General features: G+C 46.9%; 1 protein-coding gene across 2 annotated transcripts in view; it reads left to right on the top strand.

Moving 5' to 3' along the window:
- Positions 1-15,273, top strand: part of XYLT1 (xylosyltransferase 1) — a 302,373-nt gene that overhangs the window by 165,871 nt on the left and 121,229 nt on the right. The gene's annotated exons all lie outside the window — the stretch shown is intronic.

The raw sequence follows: 15,273 nt of genomic DNA, 5'->3' as shown, positions 1-15,273 counted from the left end.
CACCCTGTTTTTCAAACCCCGAATCAGGACACAGGATCTGATTTGTTTGGGACTCCCTGAATTCTGAAATCTGATATTTTAAAAAGTATTTCAGAATCAAATTATCTTTCATTATAGCTTTAGTTGCAAAGGATGGAATATGGTGAAATTAGGGCTCATATGGAAGCTATAGAAGGTGAGTTGACTATATTAATATAGTTTGTTTTCTGTCTCAGCAGAATATTGGGATTAGAATTGACATAGGTATTATTATAATTGAATGTGATTCGAAAGGTTTCTAATTGGTGGCATTGACTTTGGAGGCTCTGGAAAATGACCTTCCCATCCTCCATCTGAAACTCCTTCCTTCCTTCCATCCTTCCTTCCTTTCTTCCTTCCATATTTTCTCTCTTCTTCATTTTCTCTTCCCTCCTTCCCCCTCTCCCTCCCTCCCTCCCTCCCTCTCTCTCCCTCACTCCTGCCCTGTGCTGGTGACCAGTGATAAATCAGATCTCTTGCTCTGAGAGACTGGAGGTATAACAGAGACACTGCATCCTCCTGCGTTGAGACAAAAGGCCAGAGAATCAAGAAAGCCAACTGCAGAGCTGACCCCAATGGCAGAGTGGGGAGGTAGGGGGCTTTCAGTCCCCCTGACATTGGTGGATTTAGAAGCCAAACAAGGAAGACTTTGCCAGGCGCCCTCTTTACTCTGAGCAGCTTCTGTATTCCTGCGTCTTTCTTGATGCAGAAGGGAGGTCCGTGGTGAGAATGGCTCCCAAGGAACAGCAGACTAGAAGGTCCCCTAGAGAAAGCTTAATGCCGTTTGTTCACTGGGCAGATGGCAATGTGAGGCCCATAGAGGGAAGGAAACTTATCTGAAGTCACCCAATTAATTAGAGGCTGAACTTGAGCTAGAATTCTAGCCTCTTCATTTCAAAAAGGTACTCTCTACTTACTGCTGGTCACAGAATAATGAAGAATTTGGAACAGTTAGGGAGCAGTGATGTGTGCTCAGTATGTAGAGAGGCCTAGAGGACATAGGGCAAGCTCGTCACGTTTCCCTCCCCCAGGTGGGGAGCAGTGGGGACAATGCCGACTTTTACTTGAGTTTATCTGTATTTTTTTAGTTTTTTAGTAGTAAATGTGTACCTATAGAATACTTTCTTTTAAATAGAAAGATTATTTTTTAAAGTTCATTTCTCCCTTCATTTTAACACCTTATCTAAGTTGTCCAAATGGTTCCCATGTTTATTCTTACCATTTTTTTATCCTCACCCAAGGACGTACTAATTGATTTTAGAGTGGGGGGAAAGGAGGGAGAGAGAGAGGGAGAGAAACATCAGTATGAGAGAGAAACATCAATCAGTTGCCTCTTGTACGTGCCTCCATCTGGGACCAAACTTACAACCCAGGCGTTTGCACTGACAGGGAATCGAACTTGTGACCTTTCGGTTTACAGGAAGACACTTCAACCAACTGAGCCACAGCAGCCAGGGCCATCTTTATTCTTGATGGGCACACAGAGCATAGGAATAAGTACGTGGAGAGGGATATTTTCCAAATGTTTTGTAAATCAGTGCATAGCCTGGCAAAAAGTGATAGAATCCGAGTTGACTGCTCTTCCGAGAAAATAATATTGGGCTTGCACTGTATACCAAAGGTCATAACACTTTGTCTATAACAGGCCAGAGAGTAAATGTTTGAGGCTTTGTGAGCCATGCAGTCTCTGTCACACCTACTTAACTGTGCTTTGTAGCCCGAAAGCAGCCCTAGACAATATACACACAAATGCACTTGGTTATGTTCCAGTAACACTGAATTTACAAAAATGGGTAATAGGCTGGATTTGGCCCGCGGACTGTAGATTGCTTACTTTGGCTAGATACCAGTCCTGTATACAATAGTGTCCCACATTATCCGCAGTTTTGCTTTCTGCAGGTTTCAGAAACCTGAGGTCTGCAGTCAACCATGGCCTGAAAATAGTAGAAAATTTCAGAAATAAACAATTCATAAGTTTTCAATTGTACGCCATTCTGAGTAGCATAATGAAATCTCACACTGGCCCAATACGTCCTGCCTGGGACTCGGATCATCACTTTGCTCAGTGAATCCACACTGTGTGTGTTCCCTGCTAGTCACTTAGTAGCCATCTGGGTTATCAGATCTACTGTCTTGATAGGACATTGCTTGTGTTCAAGTTACCCTGATTTTCATTAATAATGCCACATTTACATAACCTTTATCACAGTACTTTGTTCTGTTCTATTATTAGGTATTGTTAATCTCTTACCATGCCTCATTTATAAAGTAAACTTTATTGTAAGTATATATGTATAGAGAAGAGTATATATAGAGAGAGAATATATATAGGGTTCAGTACTGTCTGCAGACTCAGGCATCCACTGGGAGTCTTGGATGAAGGGGACTACTGTGCTCTCTGACACTGTTTGCCCCTTCCATTACAGTGAATCCTCACACCAGCCCCATGAGGTAAATCAGTTATCAGTCCATTTTGTCTGTGAGGAAATAGAGGTTTAAAGAGGTTTCATACTTGGCTAGAGGAGCACAGCTAGTAGATGGCAGAACTAGTATCAGAGCTCGGGTTTTAGAGCCTGCATCCTTTTCCAGAGCTTCTCCCTCTTCAGGGACTAAAGGTTTCTCTTTAGCTCAGGCTGTCAAATCTCAGGGATGTCCCTCAGCCTGTAGACTTCTGTATCTCTCTGTCATCAGTATGGTTGCAGTAAGAGAGGGCGTTAATGGGGAACAACAGTGTGGATGTTGCCAGTGGAGACCAAGGGCTCCTAGGCTTCTCTTGGCCGTACTGAGTCATCTCTGTTGTGGTTTTTCAATGTGCATTTGCCACTGGGGTTTCCCTGTGGCCTTTGCTGCATCAGCTAAGGTGGCGCAGCCTCCCGGGACCTCTGAGCTGGTTAATAAGATTGGCATTTAAGAGCCATTGCACACCCAGCCCCGGCAATGCTTTAATTTGCTGCACCATAGCCTCTCCCTTTTGCAATAAATTTACTGTGAATAGACTAATTGCAAAATAACCCTAATTGGATAGTTATCAATGAATAAGTTCCCGTGGAACAAAACAGCTTACAATTAATAGCATTTAAGCCATAAACTATTCTTCTGCAGAAAGCTAAGATGTAATTACACCCCATACAGAGATTGTGTTCCCTTTCTGGAAACTGTGACACCCGGATTTCCCTCTGCTTAGGAAGGATTTGAGCTCCAGCCCAGTGGTCCTTTTATTTCCTGCTAAATGAGGAAATGGAAGTGGGAAGGGAGAGAAATTTGATACGTGGGGTAACTATACATACGCACATGCATGCACACAGATGTACACACTGTGCTTGTTGTTTTGCTGAGCTCACCATCACCCAAACTTCGGCCAATATGATGCTGGAAGTTGAATATAATTAAGGAAACAGTTTCTCTTGGCCTGAGGTCTGAAAAATTCAGAAGAAAGAAAATAGGTTTTAAATGTTGACTTTTGTAAAAGAGTCCTGTTTCTCCCACCCCCAGTGCTTCCTGTCCCCTTGCCCAGCACCGCTCAGTGAAAAGGAAGAGTCTAGATCCGTAGGAGATGGTTTGCTGTGAAGACAGTCCTTGCATATGTGACTTGTCCACTTCACTCTCCACCTCCTAGAAAAAGCAGCTGGAATAGTGACCCATTTTTACAAGAAAAGGCGGGATCTGCTGACTATCCATTAGCAACCATGGGAGTGAGATGCCGTGAGGTGGGGCAGGTGCTCTACCTCGTCAGTCCCCCAGGCCGGCCCCACTGTGGGCCCTTATTCTTCCCAGAGACCCCGCGCTCACTGTGGCAGCCAAGCCACCAACCCCGTGCACCCTGCCATTCCTCACCCAGGCAGCTTCACAAACCCCCAACCCCCGCGATTACCTAGGCCTCCTCTCCCTTTCTGGGGCTCCACATTCCCCCAAGGGCCACCAGTCACACCAGCTGGACCTCCCAGTGGTTCATGGAAATGAAAGCAGGTCAGCTGGAAGGCCAGTGGTGGCCTGGGTTGGCAAAAGACATTTTCCATCCAGAGATCTTCAAGCACTGTGTTTTGAATCCTGGTTCTGTATTGACTAGCCACGGGACACTACCCTCTCAGTGCCTCAGCTTCCTTATCTGTAAAGTGGACACAGATCCTCACACCTTGTCTTCATAGGACTGAGGCTGGAATGGGATCATGTGTATAAAATGCTTGGTGCAGAGGGAGCTCGGGTAAAGTAGATGTGTTTGGCTCTTAGCGGTAGAGATGAGCATGGTAGCAGCGTAAATGAGGGGGGCACTAGGAAGCACAAGAGGCCTGCTCTCATGGTGACTTCCCATGGCCTAGCCACATCTTTCTCACTCTGTTCCTCAGGATTGGCCCCGAGTACCTCGGGCATTCCCTCATGCCCCCTGCACTGTTGCCTCATGCCCCCCACTTCATCCCACCTTGCCTGGCTATCACCTCTTTTTACTCCAGATTACAGCCTAAATGTCACCTGCTCAAGGAAGCCTTCCCAGACCACACCTTCTCCAGGAACCTTGGCCACAGGGGACACACTGACCTGGGTGAAGGGCAGAGGTGGCTTTCCCAAAAAGTGTCTTTCCAAATAGAGACTGTTTGACCTATAAGAGGCATTCTGGTGCCAGGAGCGAGGCCATGCAACTTTTCCCTCCTCATTACATTTGGAATACGTTAGGAAGCTCCCTCCATCGGTCCTCGTGAGCCTCCTTCCATCTTGAGTTAAAATGTCCCAAAGAAAGGCCCCACTGGTTGTCCTGGTCCCTCCTGTACTTCTTCACTCTTCTCTGTGCCAATAAAACTGACTGCAGCTCAGATGTCCAGGTGAGGAATGAGAGATGAAAAATGTGAGACGCTTTGGAGAAAGCAGTTGGCAGGGAGGTGGGATGGGCTGGCTGTGCCTTAGCAGGAGCTGGGGGCCTGAGCAGCTGAGTGAGGTGGCAGCTCTCCAGTGAGTGATGAGCAGGACTCTCTGAATCAGCTGACTGCCTGTAGGGTTGCAAGCATTTGAACATGACTGGGGAAGTTGGCTCAAGGGTCAGAGTGAGGATAAACAGAAAGGAGGTTTCTGATAGAGAGGCAACCGTCTGTGTCTTTACCCATCAGCCTTTGCATGAGGCCAGAGACACTGGACAAACGGGTTCTGGACGAAGGTGGTGGGGGAGAGGCTGGCTGCTGGCTACAGAGAGAGACTGGCAGATGGCACTGCCAGCTGCGGAAGGGCTGTCTCCTGTACATCCGCACACACTGGGGGCAGTGGGGTGACTGCACAGCACGAGGAGCACGATAGCATGGCTGGCGGCCTGGCATGAAGGGATACGGAGATGTGGATATCCGCTGGGCCACTCTGCATGCCCCAGGGCACGTGCCTCAGTTTCCCCATCTGTTGGCCAGAGACATGGCTTTCTCCCAGGTCTTTTGCTGTATCGCTCATGATAATAAAATGAGGGAGCAGCTGTGAAAAACCAAAAAGGCGCCACACTAATAGGGGTGGTGTGCTGAAGCCAAATTGATCCACGCATGGCTCGGCCAAGTGGGTAGGGCCGGCTTGCTTTCCGGAAGGCCAGGCTCGCAGAGGACCCATTCAGCCCATTTCTCGTCTCCTGCCGGGGAGTGCGCTAAGCCCAGTGAAGAGGAGGCTCTCAGTAATGGTTCACTGAAGTTCGCAAAACTGGTCCCAGAGGTGTTTCTTGGCTGTCCTTAGGAAGGAGAATGAGACCGATCATGGTGAACCCAGAAAAAGTCAACAGATGTCATTCAGTGTCCAGAGCCAGGGCTCCATGAACACTGAGAAGGGCCAGACAGTCGATATGAGACTCTTTGCAGGCCATATGGGCTCTGTCACGACTACTCAGCTCCACGTGAAAGCAGCCACAAATGATAAGTAAGCAAGCAGCCAGTGAGGCTGGGTTCCAGTAAAACTTTCTTTATCATTACCCAAATTTGAATTTCATATAATGTTCCTGGGTCATGAAATGTTACTCTCTTGATTTTTTTTTTCAACCATTTAAAAATGTAAAAACCATGCTTAGCTCAGAGCTTGCACCAAAACTGATTCCGGGACTTAGGGATGTAGCTAGCAATGAACCTCCGCACAGGTCAGGGCTCCCTGTTCATTAATGGAAGATGGGCGGAGCCTCCGGGAGGGCAGGGGAGAAGCAGGACAGCTCCACGTTCTTCGAGTTCTGCCCTAGGAAGAGAGACCAGACAGGACAAGTGGACCAGTGGACCTACAATCCACCATCTGGTGTGATGAGAACTGTGGAGATAAACAGCAGGGCGAGAGGGCAGGAGGACAGCATGTTAGTAGGTGACTGTAGAAGGCAATGTCACAGGGAAGAGGAAACACAGCCATCAGCCCGGCGTACTCCAGCAGTGGCGGGGTGGTCGGTGTGACTGAAGCAGAGGGCACAGGGAGGAGAGCGAAGGAGAAAGGGTCGGATCCCAGGGCCGGGCCACAGCAAGGGGCGCCAAGGTTGTTCTCGATGAGATGAGCACCATTGGAGGAATTGAGCAGAGCTTTAATGTAAGCTGATTTCACTTTCTTTGTTCCTCGGTGCTATTGTTTAAAATTTCTATGTTTGTTATTTTATTTTATTGTGGTAAAACACTTAACGTGATCTTTTTTTATGTATTGACTTTAGAGAGAGAGGAAAGGTGAAAAAGAAAGAGGGAGACATCGATTTGTTGTTCCACTCACGGGTGCATTTGTTGGTTGACTTCCGTATGTGCCCTGAGCAGGGAGAGAACCCACAACCTTGGCATATCTGGATGCCACTCTAACCAACTGAACTACCAATCAGGGCTTAATATGACTTTAAGTGTGTAGTACCATATTGCTGTATTTAGGCACAATGTTGTATAGCCGATCTCTGGAACTCGTTCATCTTGTTCAACTGAAACTTTATACCTATTGAACCTCATTTCCCTCCACCAGCCCCTGGCAACTACCACTCTACTCTCTGCTCTGAATTTGATTCTTTTAGATTCTTCAGATAAGTGGAATCATTCAGTGTTTGTCCTTCTCTGTCTGATTTATTCCACTCAGTATAATGTCTTTGAGTCATTCATGTTGTTGCAAAATACAGAATTTTTTTCTTTTTTAAGACTGAATAATATGCCATCATATGTATACACTACATTTTTTCGTCCCTTTACCCGTCAGTGGACATTTAGGTTGTATTTCTATTTTGGCTGTTTTGAGTAAAGCTGCAGTGAACATGGGAGTGCTGAGGTCATGAGTTCGATCCTTCTGGATACATTCCCAGAGAGATATCACCTCCTACACATGAGGGTGGCTGGTATCAAAAGCAAAAGACAACAAGGGTTGGTGAGGATGTGGAGAAATCGGAACCCTTTGTACGAGCCCTCGTGGTGGGAGTGCAAGGTGGTGCGGGCACTATGGAAAACAGCGTGGAGGTTTCACCCAAAATTGCAAATGAAACTACCCTGTGATTCAGCAGTCCCACTTCTGATCTGATTGAGCTTTAAGGAAGGAGTGGAAACAAGAAAGTCATGGGAGGTTCTTGCAGGGGTCCCAGGGAGGGGAGATGGTGGGAGGTAGAAGCTGTTAGGATTGGCCGGTGGAGTTGATGAGGTGGCCATCAGTCAGTGTCGTGGGCTCTGGGGTTTCTTAGGGACACAAAGAGCACACAAGCTGATAGGTCGTCTATTGAACTTTGACCACTGAGTGCGCCAGGCAGCTGTGGCCAACAGTCCCCTATGGACTTCCATGGGGAGAAGAGTCCCAATAAGCCAATTTCGGTAGCCTTTTCCTTCTAGAGCGCTATGGTGTTTTTTTTCCCCCCCGTCAGTCTGGGAATCAAAAAGAAAGGCAGCTGCCACCCACATGGCTTTTTAGAAAGCTAAATAGGTAGTTATAGGAAATATCATAAATGCCCCCTGCACCTCCCTCCCACCTCCTTCTCCACCCCCTCTTCTTCCTCCAGGAACGTTCTGCCAGCTGCACAGTTCTGCCATTCGCTTTCAAACTTGTCATTAGGGTGTGTTTGTTCCCTAACTGCCATGCCTGAAAGCAAAGCAGAGAGGTTTAGGCGCAGAAAGAAGATGAAAACACCAGCCACCGGAGGAGCGTCATTAATGCCCTTCCTGGCCATCGTCTGGGCTCACCCTTTCCCAAAGTTCAGGCACAAATAAGTGCTTCCCAAGCCAAGTGTATTTGAGACAAGAAGATCATGGTTAGATGGACTTTTTCCTTTTATGTGCTCACAATGACATCTGTAGAGTAGGGGTTTGGGAGTGCGTTTATAGCCATGCATTTGCGGACCACATTGCTTGGAGCACCTTGGCCTAGAGCCTGACTAATCAGCCTCCCTTTTGTCCAAGCCTAGGAGGAGGCTTTGGGGAATGGGGTTAGTCTCCTGAGTTTCTGGGCAGTGGGACAGCTTAGAAATTGGCCTAGCCCTGGAGTTCATAGATGCGTGCACCCATTCCTCCCTGGGGACCCTCCCCCAAACACAGCCCCCTCCCTCCCTCACACAGTGCAGGCCAGCCTTTGTGGATAGGAATGTTACAGGCAATTTGGGATTACTAATAATTTGGTTGCCGCCATTGGTAAGGTTCTTTTTTTTGTTAAGTCAGAGTAAAATCAGGATTCTTTTAGCACCTGGCACCATGCTAGACACTCAATAAGTATCTGTTGTTTGATGAGCAATGAATCCCTGATGTTACATTCTCTTGCTTTTTTGCACTTCAGTGAGAATTTAGGAGAACCTTGCGGATGCCCGCGGAAACTCATAATGAACGTGAACATCATTCCTCCCTTTGAAACGAACACATTTCAAGCAGCTGCCCCCATGCCAGGCATGTGCAAAGTACTGGGATATGATAGAGAAGAGAGACAAGATACCACCTCACAGAGCTCGCTGAGAGGGGTGGGGGAGGGGGAGGAGAGCCTGCAACAGAGGAAGGCGGGGCGTTTGGTGAATTGCCATAAGCTTGAAAGGAAAGAGAGGAGGAAGTCAGAAGCTGTTACAAAATGACCTGAAGAGAGCAGTGGAGGCAAGATCCTCAGAAATGGGTTTGGGCTTGTGGAAGAATGTGCTAAGAATCTAAGCTGCCTCCACGTGGAATGGTTTCTCGTCTTTGGACATAAAGATTTTATTCATTCATTCAACTAATACTTAATGAGAGGCTGCCAGGTGCCAGGCACTATTTTGGGTCCTGGGGTAACAGCAGTGAACCAAACAGAGACCTGTCTTCATCGAGTTGACGTTCTGGAAAGGGAAACAGGTCATTGGCATATAAAAAGTAAAAAAGATCCCGTGTCAGACGGAGAAAATGAAAGCAGGAAGGAGGAGGGGGTTGCAGGATGGAGTGGGTATGACAGGGGCCAGTGAGGAGGCTGGGCAGCTGGAGCAGCAGGCAAGGGACTTACAGACCAGTAAAGGTTCGGTTTTCACCTGGGTGAGGCGGGAGAGCCCCCAGAGGGATTTGGAGGTGGGGGTAGGGTCCTGATCTAACATGTTTATTAACAGGATCGATCCCGGCTGCTGTGTTCACCATATCAGGGCTGACTGCTCCTATCAGGGGTGAGGGCAGCAGCAGGTAGAGCTGTTAGGAGTTCACTGGTCTACTATGGGGACCCTGGCAAGGTGGGGAGCAAGCAGGCTTACATGTTTTCCGTAGAGCCAACAGCATTGGCTCTCAACACACCCCATTGTTTATCCTTCTCTGCCTCAGACCCACCCATCAGCTGGCAGGGGCTCTAGCTTATTCATCTTTGAATAGCCAGTGTTTGGACATCACAGGCCTCAATCTTACTCTCATGGGGTAGGAAGACAGCACAGTTGTTTTGAGCTTCAGTGACCACCTCCTTCGCCCCGCTCCCAGGAGCTATGGGAGGCCTGCGTGTGCTGGGCAAAGTGATGGGAATGGAGCATTCAGAAGTCTCCCCGCGTGGCACAGCCACCACCTGGGGACTGAAAATGTTCATCCGCAGCCCCCATCAGCTTTCACTCGTTCAACAGCGATTCATCCAGCATCTGCTGTCTACGCCGGGCACTATGTTTGGGGGATTCACTTGGGAGGAAAACAGACAGAATCCCTGTCCTTGCGGAGTTTGCAACCAGTTAAACATGAGAGGCAAAGCACATGAATCCAAAAGAAATGCAGAATTGCAGTCGCAGCCATGCCTTCTGCAGAGACACGTGGTTGGATTTTAGTTGGGCTAGAGATGCAGGGGAGGAGGAGTTAACTAGGGGATGGGCAGGCGGAAGAACATCCTGGCCTAGGGTGCCTCATGTGCAAAGGCCCTGAGGTAGGAGAAGGTGTAAGGCAGTTGAGGAACTGACAAGTCAAGCAGCGGAGCTCTGAGTTTGAGCATGAGGGTCAGCCTGTCCTCTCCCCAGCCAGATTTTAATTCCCTCAATCACTGGGTTCAGTTGATTATCAGGAGTGAGGGCAAAGTGTCTTTGCCTCAAGCAAGGAGAATGGAGCAGAGGCATCTGTCCTTTCACTTTTGGTGAGCTAATGTGAGTTAGGGGAAGGCTTTGAACCAGATGTGCTTGAAAAGACCCTTGGGGTCCCCACTCCCACTGCATCAACTGCAAAGCCTTTGGACAAGGCACTTGTTTCTGGTAAGCCTCACTTCCTTCCTGTCCAATGGGCTGTTAGATGCTTCTCCTGCCTCCTCAGGTTGCTGAATAGAATACTATATTTGAGAATACTTAAATTATCCCCTTTATTCAGCCAGCAAAATTTACCGAGCCCATGTTACAGATCAGCAGCAGGTTATTACAGTTCTGGGAGCCTCCGGGGAGAGCAGGGTGGACCCGCTTCCGTGACACGGAAGTTTATGATGCTCCTCTCAGCTCCTGTGAGTATCTTGCCCAGGAACTGCCCCAGGACAAGGCAGAGACAAGTCACCCAGGGTCCCCAAAACAGAGACCTCGTGCAGAGAGAGGCAGTGCAGGCCTGACCCTGTTAGCAGCCTGGAGATGAAAATGCTAAAGGAAAGAACTTTTGCACAAACAAGTGAAACCAGCTTGCTTTTTTAAAGTCTCTCAAGTTATTTGGCAGTCAAGGTTAGGAATTCCTTTCAACATCACTTCTTTCTGGAAGTCTTCTGTGATTCCCTCGCCATTCCACCATCCCAGGTCTCCATGAGGTGCCCAGACTGTGTACCATCAAATCACCTTACCCACCCCCCACTGGACACACCTCACAAACTGGAGCTACCAGAGTTATCTGTAGCCCCCCACTTAGCCATGAAGCTCTTATCTGTGTGTGCTCACCATGGTATCCCCAGCCCCTGCGCGGAACCTGGGATGGGGAGCTCAGGTGCCTTAGGCACTTCCCAAATGCTAGGTACAAAACTAAGTATTCTTTGCATGAGTTCATCAAGCCTTTCCTACATGTAGCCCCAGAGAAAAATATGTTCTCTAACCCCATTTTACAGGCAGGGAGACTGAGGATTAGAGAGATCCAATAGCTTGTCCAGGGTCATACTTGCAAGTGGCAGAGTTTGGACCCAAACCCAGTTCTGCCTGCCTTCAAAACCCATGATTTAGCCTCTCTGCTATGTGGTGCCTTTAGTAAATGTGCAGTAAGAATGTGTTGAATGACTAATCGAGTTTCTGCAGAGATAGAGGGGAATGCAGAGGAAATGTTAATACCTTTTTCTAGCTATCCATTACTCTCCTTCTCTGCAACCAAATAGAACAGGGAGCTGAGGTCTCTGTACAAGGACCTCTTCTTAAATACTAATGTTTAACCTTTACCTAGGGATTGCTAAATGCCAGCGACTATCCTGAGCATTTTAGCCACATTAGGTCATTTATTTTTACAACAACTCTGTATTCCGGGAAATTGACACTCAGAGAGGGAGGAAACCTGCCTAAAAATCACACATTTCCACGGTGGCATATCCAGGCTCTGACCTCAGAGACTTAGGAGCCAGTGGCAAAGTGCTTAACCACAATGCTGCACTGTCTGTAGCAGCAGCCACCTTTGGCCGAAGGAAGCCCATGCAGTTGAACTTGCTTCCTGAGCTATAGTCACATGTGGCGAAGAGATCCATGCAGTTGGGTAATTCACCAGGTGCTGGATGGGGCTGATCGCATCCAAGACCCTCAGGCCTCTCCCGCAAAGCTGTCTTGGGTGAAAAATAGCAGTAGCCCATTTTGCCGCAGGTTGAGTTGCGGTGGTATATTTGTGTTAGTGTAAAAAATGACAAAGCAATAATTTTTCATTGTATTCTTCAGTCACCCATGAGAGATTGGATTTAGGTCACAATTTATTACCCCGTGGAATTGAATCCAATTTTTAACACCATGTCAACCATTCTGGTATTAGAGCCTCTTAATGGCTGTGAAATTTGTACAATGATAAAGTAATTTAAAACATATGTAGGAAGTGCATCAGGCAAATTGATGTGTATAGAAGCCTGTGGTAAAAATTGAACAGGAGGTAAACATGGAAAATGGTGATTGATTAGGAGACCGTTGAAATAGTGCTCGCTTTGATAAACTCTTAATGGTGAAATTAGTAAACTCATTTATTCTTCAGAATTTTGAGTAGCGTTTATGTTGCCCTAAATCAGAACCGAGGATGAGCCACAAAGTGCAAATTAATGGCTCACCTCAGAGCACGGCACTTCCCAGTCACTGTCTGAGTGACTGGGAAGCAGCCAGCAGCCGGTCCCTGGGACATTTCTGGCAGCCCAAGGGAAAAGGTGAGAAAACAGGGCAAAGGGCGGGAAAGCAGAATCTTTTCTTAGTTTTTGAAACTTGTTCAACGAAAGCATGCTTGTTATCATTTCTTTCGTTATTCAAGCAGGGCAATATACATTCTCATTATTTCGGAAACCCGGAAAACCCTGCAGATAGAGGGACACTCTAACTGGACCCGTCTCCTCTGAGCACATTGCTAGCACACTGTTGTGTGCATTTAGGTCTTTAAATCCAACCCCATGCAAAACTTTGTTTTATGATGGGGGGTAGTTATGTTATAAGAAACTACTGTTTCAGTCTGGAACTTACAAAAATAGAGAATCCAGTTTGGAGATGAGAAAAAAAATTTTTAAATTATATAAAACTGATATCTAGCCTGGGTTGGTGTGGCTCAGAGAATTGTGCACCAGGCTGTGAACCAAAGGGTCGCCGGTTTGATTCCCAGTCAGGGCACATGCCTGGGTTTCCAGCCAGATCCCCAGTAGGGGGTGCATAAGAGGCAACCACACATTGATGTTTCTCTCCATCTCTTTTTCCCTCCTTTCCCCTCTTTACAAATAAATAAATAAAATCATTTTAAAAAATAAAATAAAACTAATGTCTACAGTTCTGGAATTTTTTTCATTTGGACATGTATCTAGGTCTGAGACCTGTATCCCTGTCAGGAAATGAGAACTATGTAATTCTTTTCTTTTTTTTCTTTAATATATTGTTTATTTCCCATTTTCTTTATTGCCTATATAATTTTTTTGCAACGGCTGACTTTGGAGTCCGGCAACACCATACTGTAGCTGTTCCCTGATCAGTGAACATTGAGTTTGTTGCCAGGTTTTGCTTGTTGAGTGGCTATTTTTTTAATTCCCCCAAAGATGGTGCCTAACCAATCCTATTCTGGATGAATTGGAGAAAAGCTTATTTGCTTAATTCTCTTGGGAACCCTGAGTTGAGACTGGCTGCTAGGAACATCCTGAGAAATGAAACTGGTGGGTCAAAAGGTTTGTCTATGACCAGTTTTGATGGATACCATCGAACAACCCACAGAAATTTTGTTCCATTCCATTTCATTCCATCCTGTATCAGTCACACACAGGTCGTAGGAAGCTTCCAGCTTATTCTCATTAACCTAAAGGGATCTGCTTCTTCCCAGGAACACTGGCCAGGTTTCAGACTAGTGACCGCTCTAAGTTCCTAATCTTCTGAGATTCCAGCAAGTCCCTTCCCTGACCAAGGCTCATAGCAGCGTTATTTTTAATAGCCAAAAGGTGGAAGCAACTCAAGTATCCATTGATGGATGAATGGGTAAGCAAAATGTGGTCTATTCATGCAATGGAATACTGTTCAGCCTTTAAAAGGAAAGAAATTGTGAAACACGTTATAACCTTGTTTCACATTATGCTAAGTGAAATAAGCCAGTCACAAAAAGACAAATGCTGTATTATTACACTTACAAGAGTTACCTACAGTAGTCAAATTCATAGAACCAGGAAGTAGATGGTGGTTGCTAGGGGCAGAGGGGCGGGGAGCGGGAATAAGGAGATGTTTAATGGGTATAGTTTCAGTTCTGCAAGACACAAAGAGTTCTGGAGATCAGTTACACAACAGCGTGAATGTACTTAATAGTGCATTTAAAAATGGTTAAGATAGTAAATTCCATGTTATATGTCTTTCACCACAATTAGAAATAAAAAGTTAGCTCTTCTGCAAACATGCATTGACTCACGCAAATCTCACTCTAACCACTGAGATAGGTTTCGTTCCCTTGTGGACCAGAATCCCAAGCCTGAGAGAGGCTACGCACACAGCCAGCTGCACAGACAATGCAGATGAGACTGGCCACCTTGGGCAGCGTCCCGATTAGAAGGGTCTTGCTGAGGCCTGGATAAACCATGCCACTTTTCTCCTAGGGTAGTAGGGAGCTATGCAGGGGTTTTGAGCAAGAACAATGGCATGATCTGATTTATGCTTTCTGATAGGGATTGGCACATTTTCCATAAAAGACCAGATAGTAAATATCTTAAGTTTTTGGGGGCATTAATAAGGTCTCTGTCTTAACTATTCAACTCAATATGGAGATGAATGGGCATAGCTGTGCTTTCATAGAACGTTATGTATAGGACAGGCTGGATTTGGCTCAAGGGCCATAGTTGGCTGACCCCTGTTTCAGAATGAGCTGACCACAGTGGAAGAGAAACGCAGAAGGCAGGGTACTTATCTGCCTCTTCCTCCACAGAACCCCCCAGAACCCTGTCATAAGCTGGAAGTTGGTAAGAGCTGCCCAAGGAAGCAGCAGGCCCCCCCCAAGTGGCCTGTAGGTCCCAACCTAGATGAAGCCTCTGCTTCCCTACTGGCCCGGGGAGCTGCCAGGAAGGAGAGCCCCGACAAGGTGCCCTGGAGCACAAGCAAAGTCACAGCAGCCAGGCCAGGCTCCCAGGAGTTACACTGTCCTGGCCCCTGATCCTGGCCTGACACTGTTGTTTGTTTCAAGACTTTATTAGCATTGCAGCCCTGAACCCAGAGAATCTAAAGGAACTCTTACCATCCCTTTCTCAGCCTGGACCTCAAAGGGCAATTAA

Source organism: Artibeus jamaicensis, unplaced genomic scaffold (genome assembly GCF_021234435.1).
Source record: "Artibeus jamaicensis isolate MK-2021 breed Jamaican fruit bat unplaced genomic scaffold, CSHL_Jam_final contig_729, whole genome shotgun sequence".
NCBI lineage: Eukaryota > Metazoa > Chordata > Mammalia > Chiroptera > Phyllostomidae > Artibeus > Artibeus jamaicensis.
Note: the sequence above shows the minus strand (reverse complement) of the source record. Positions and strands in the feature narration are given on the sequence as shown.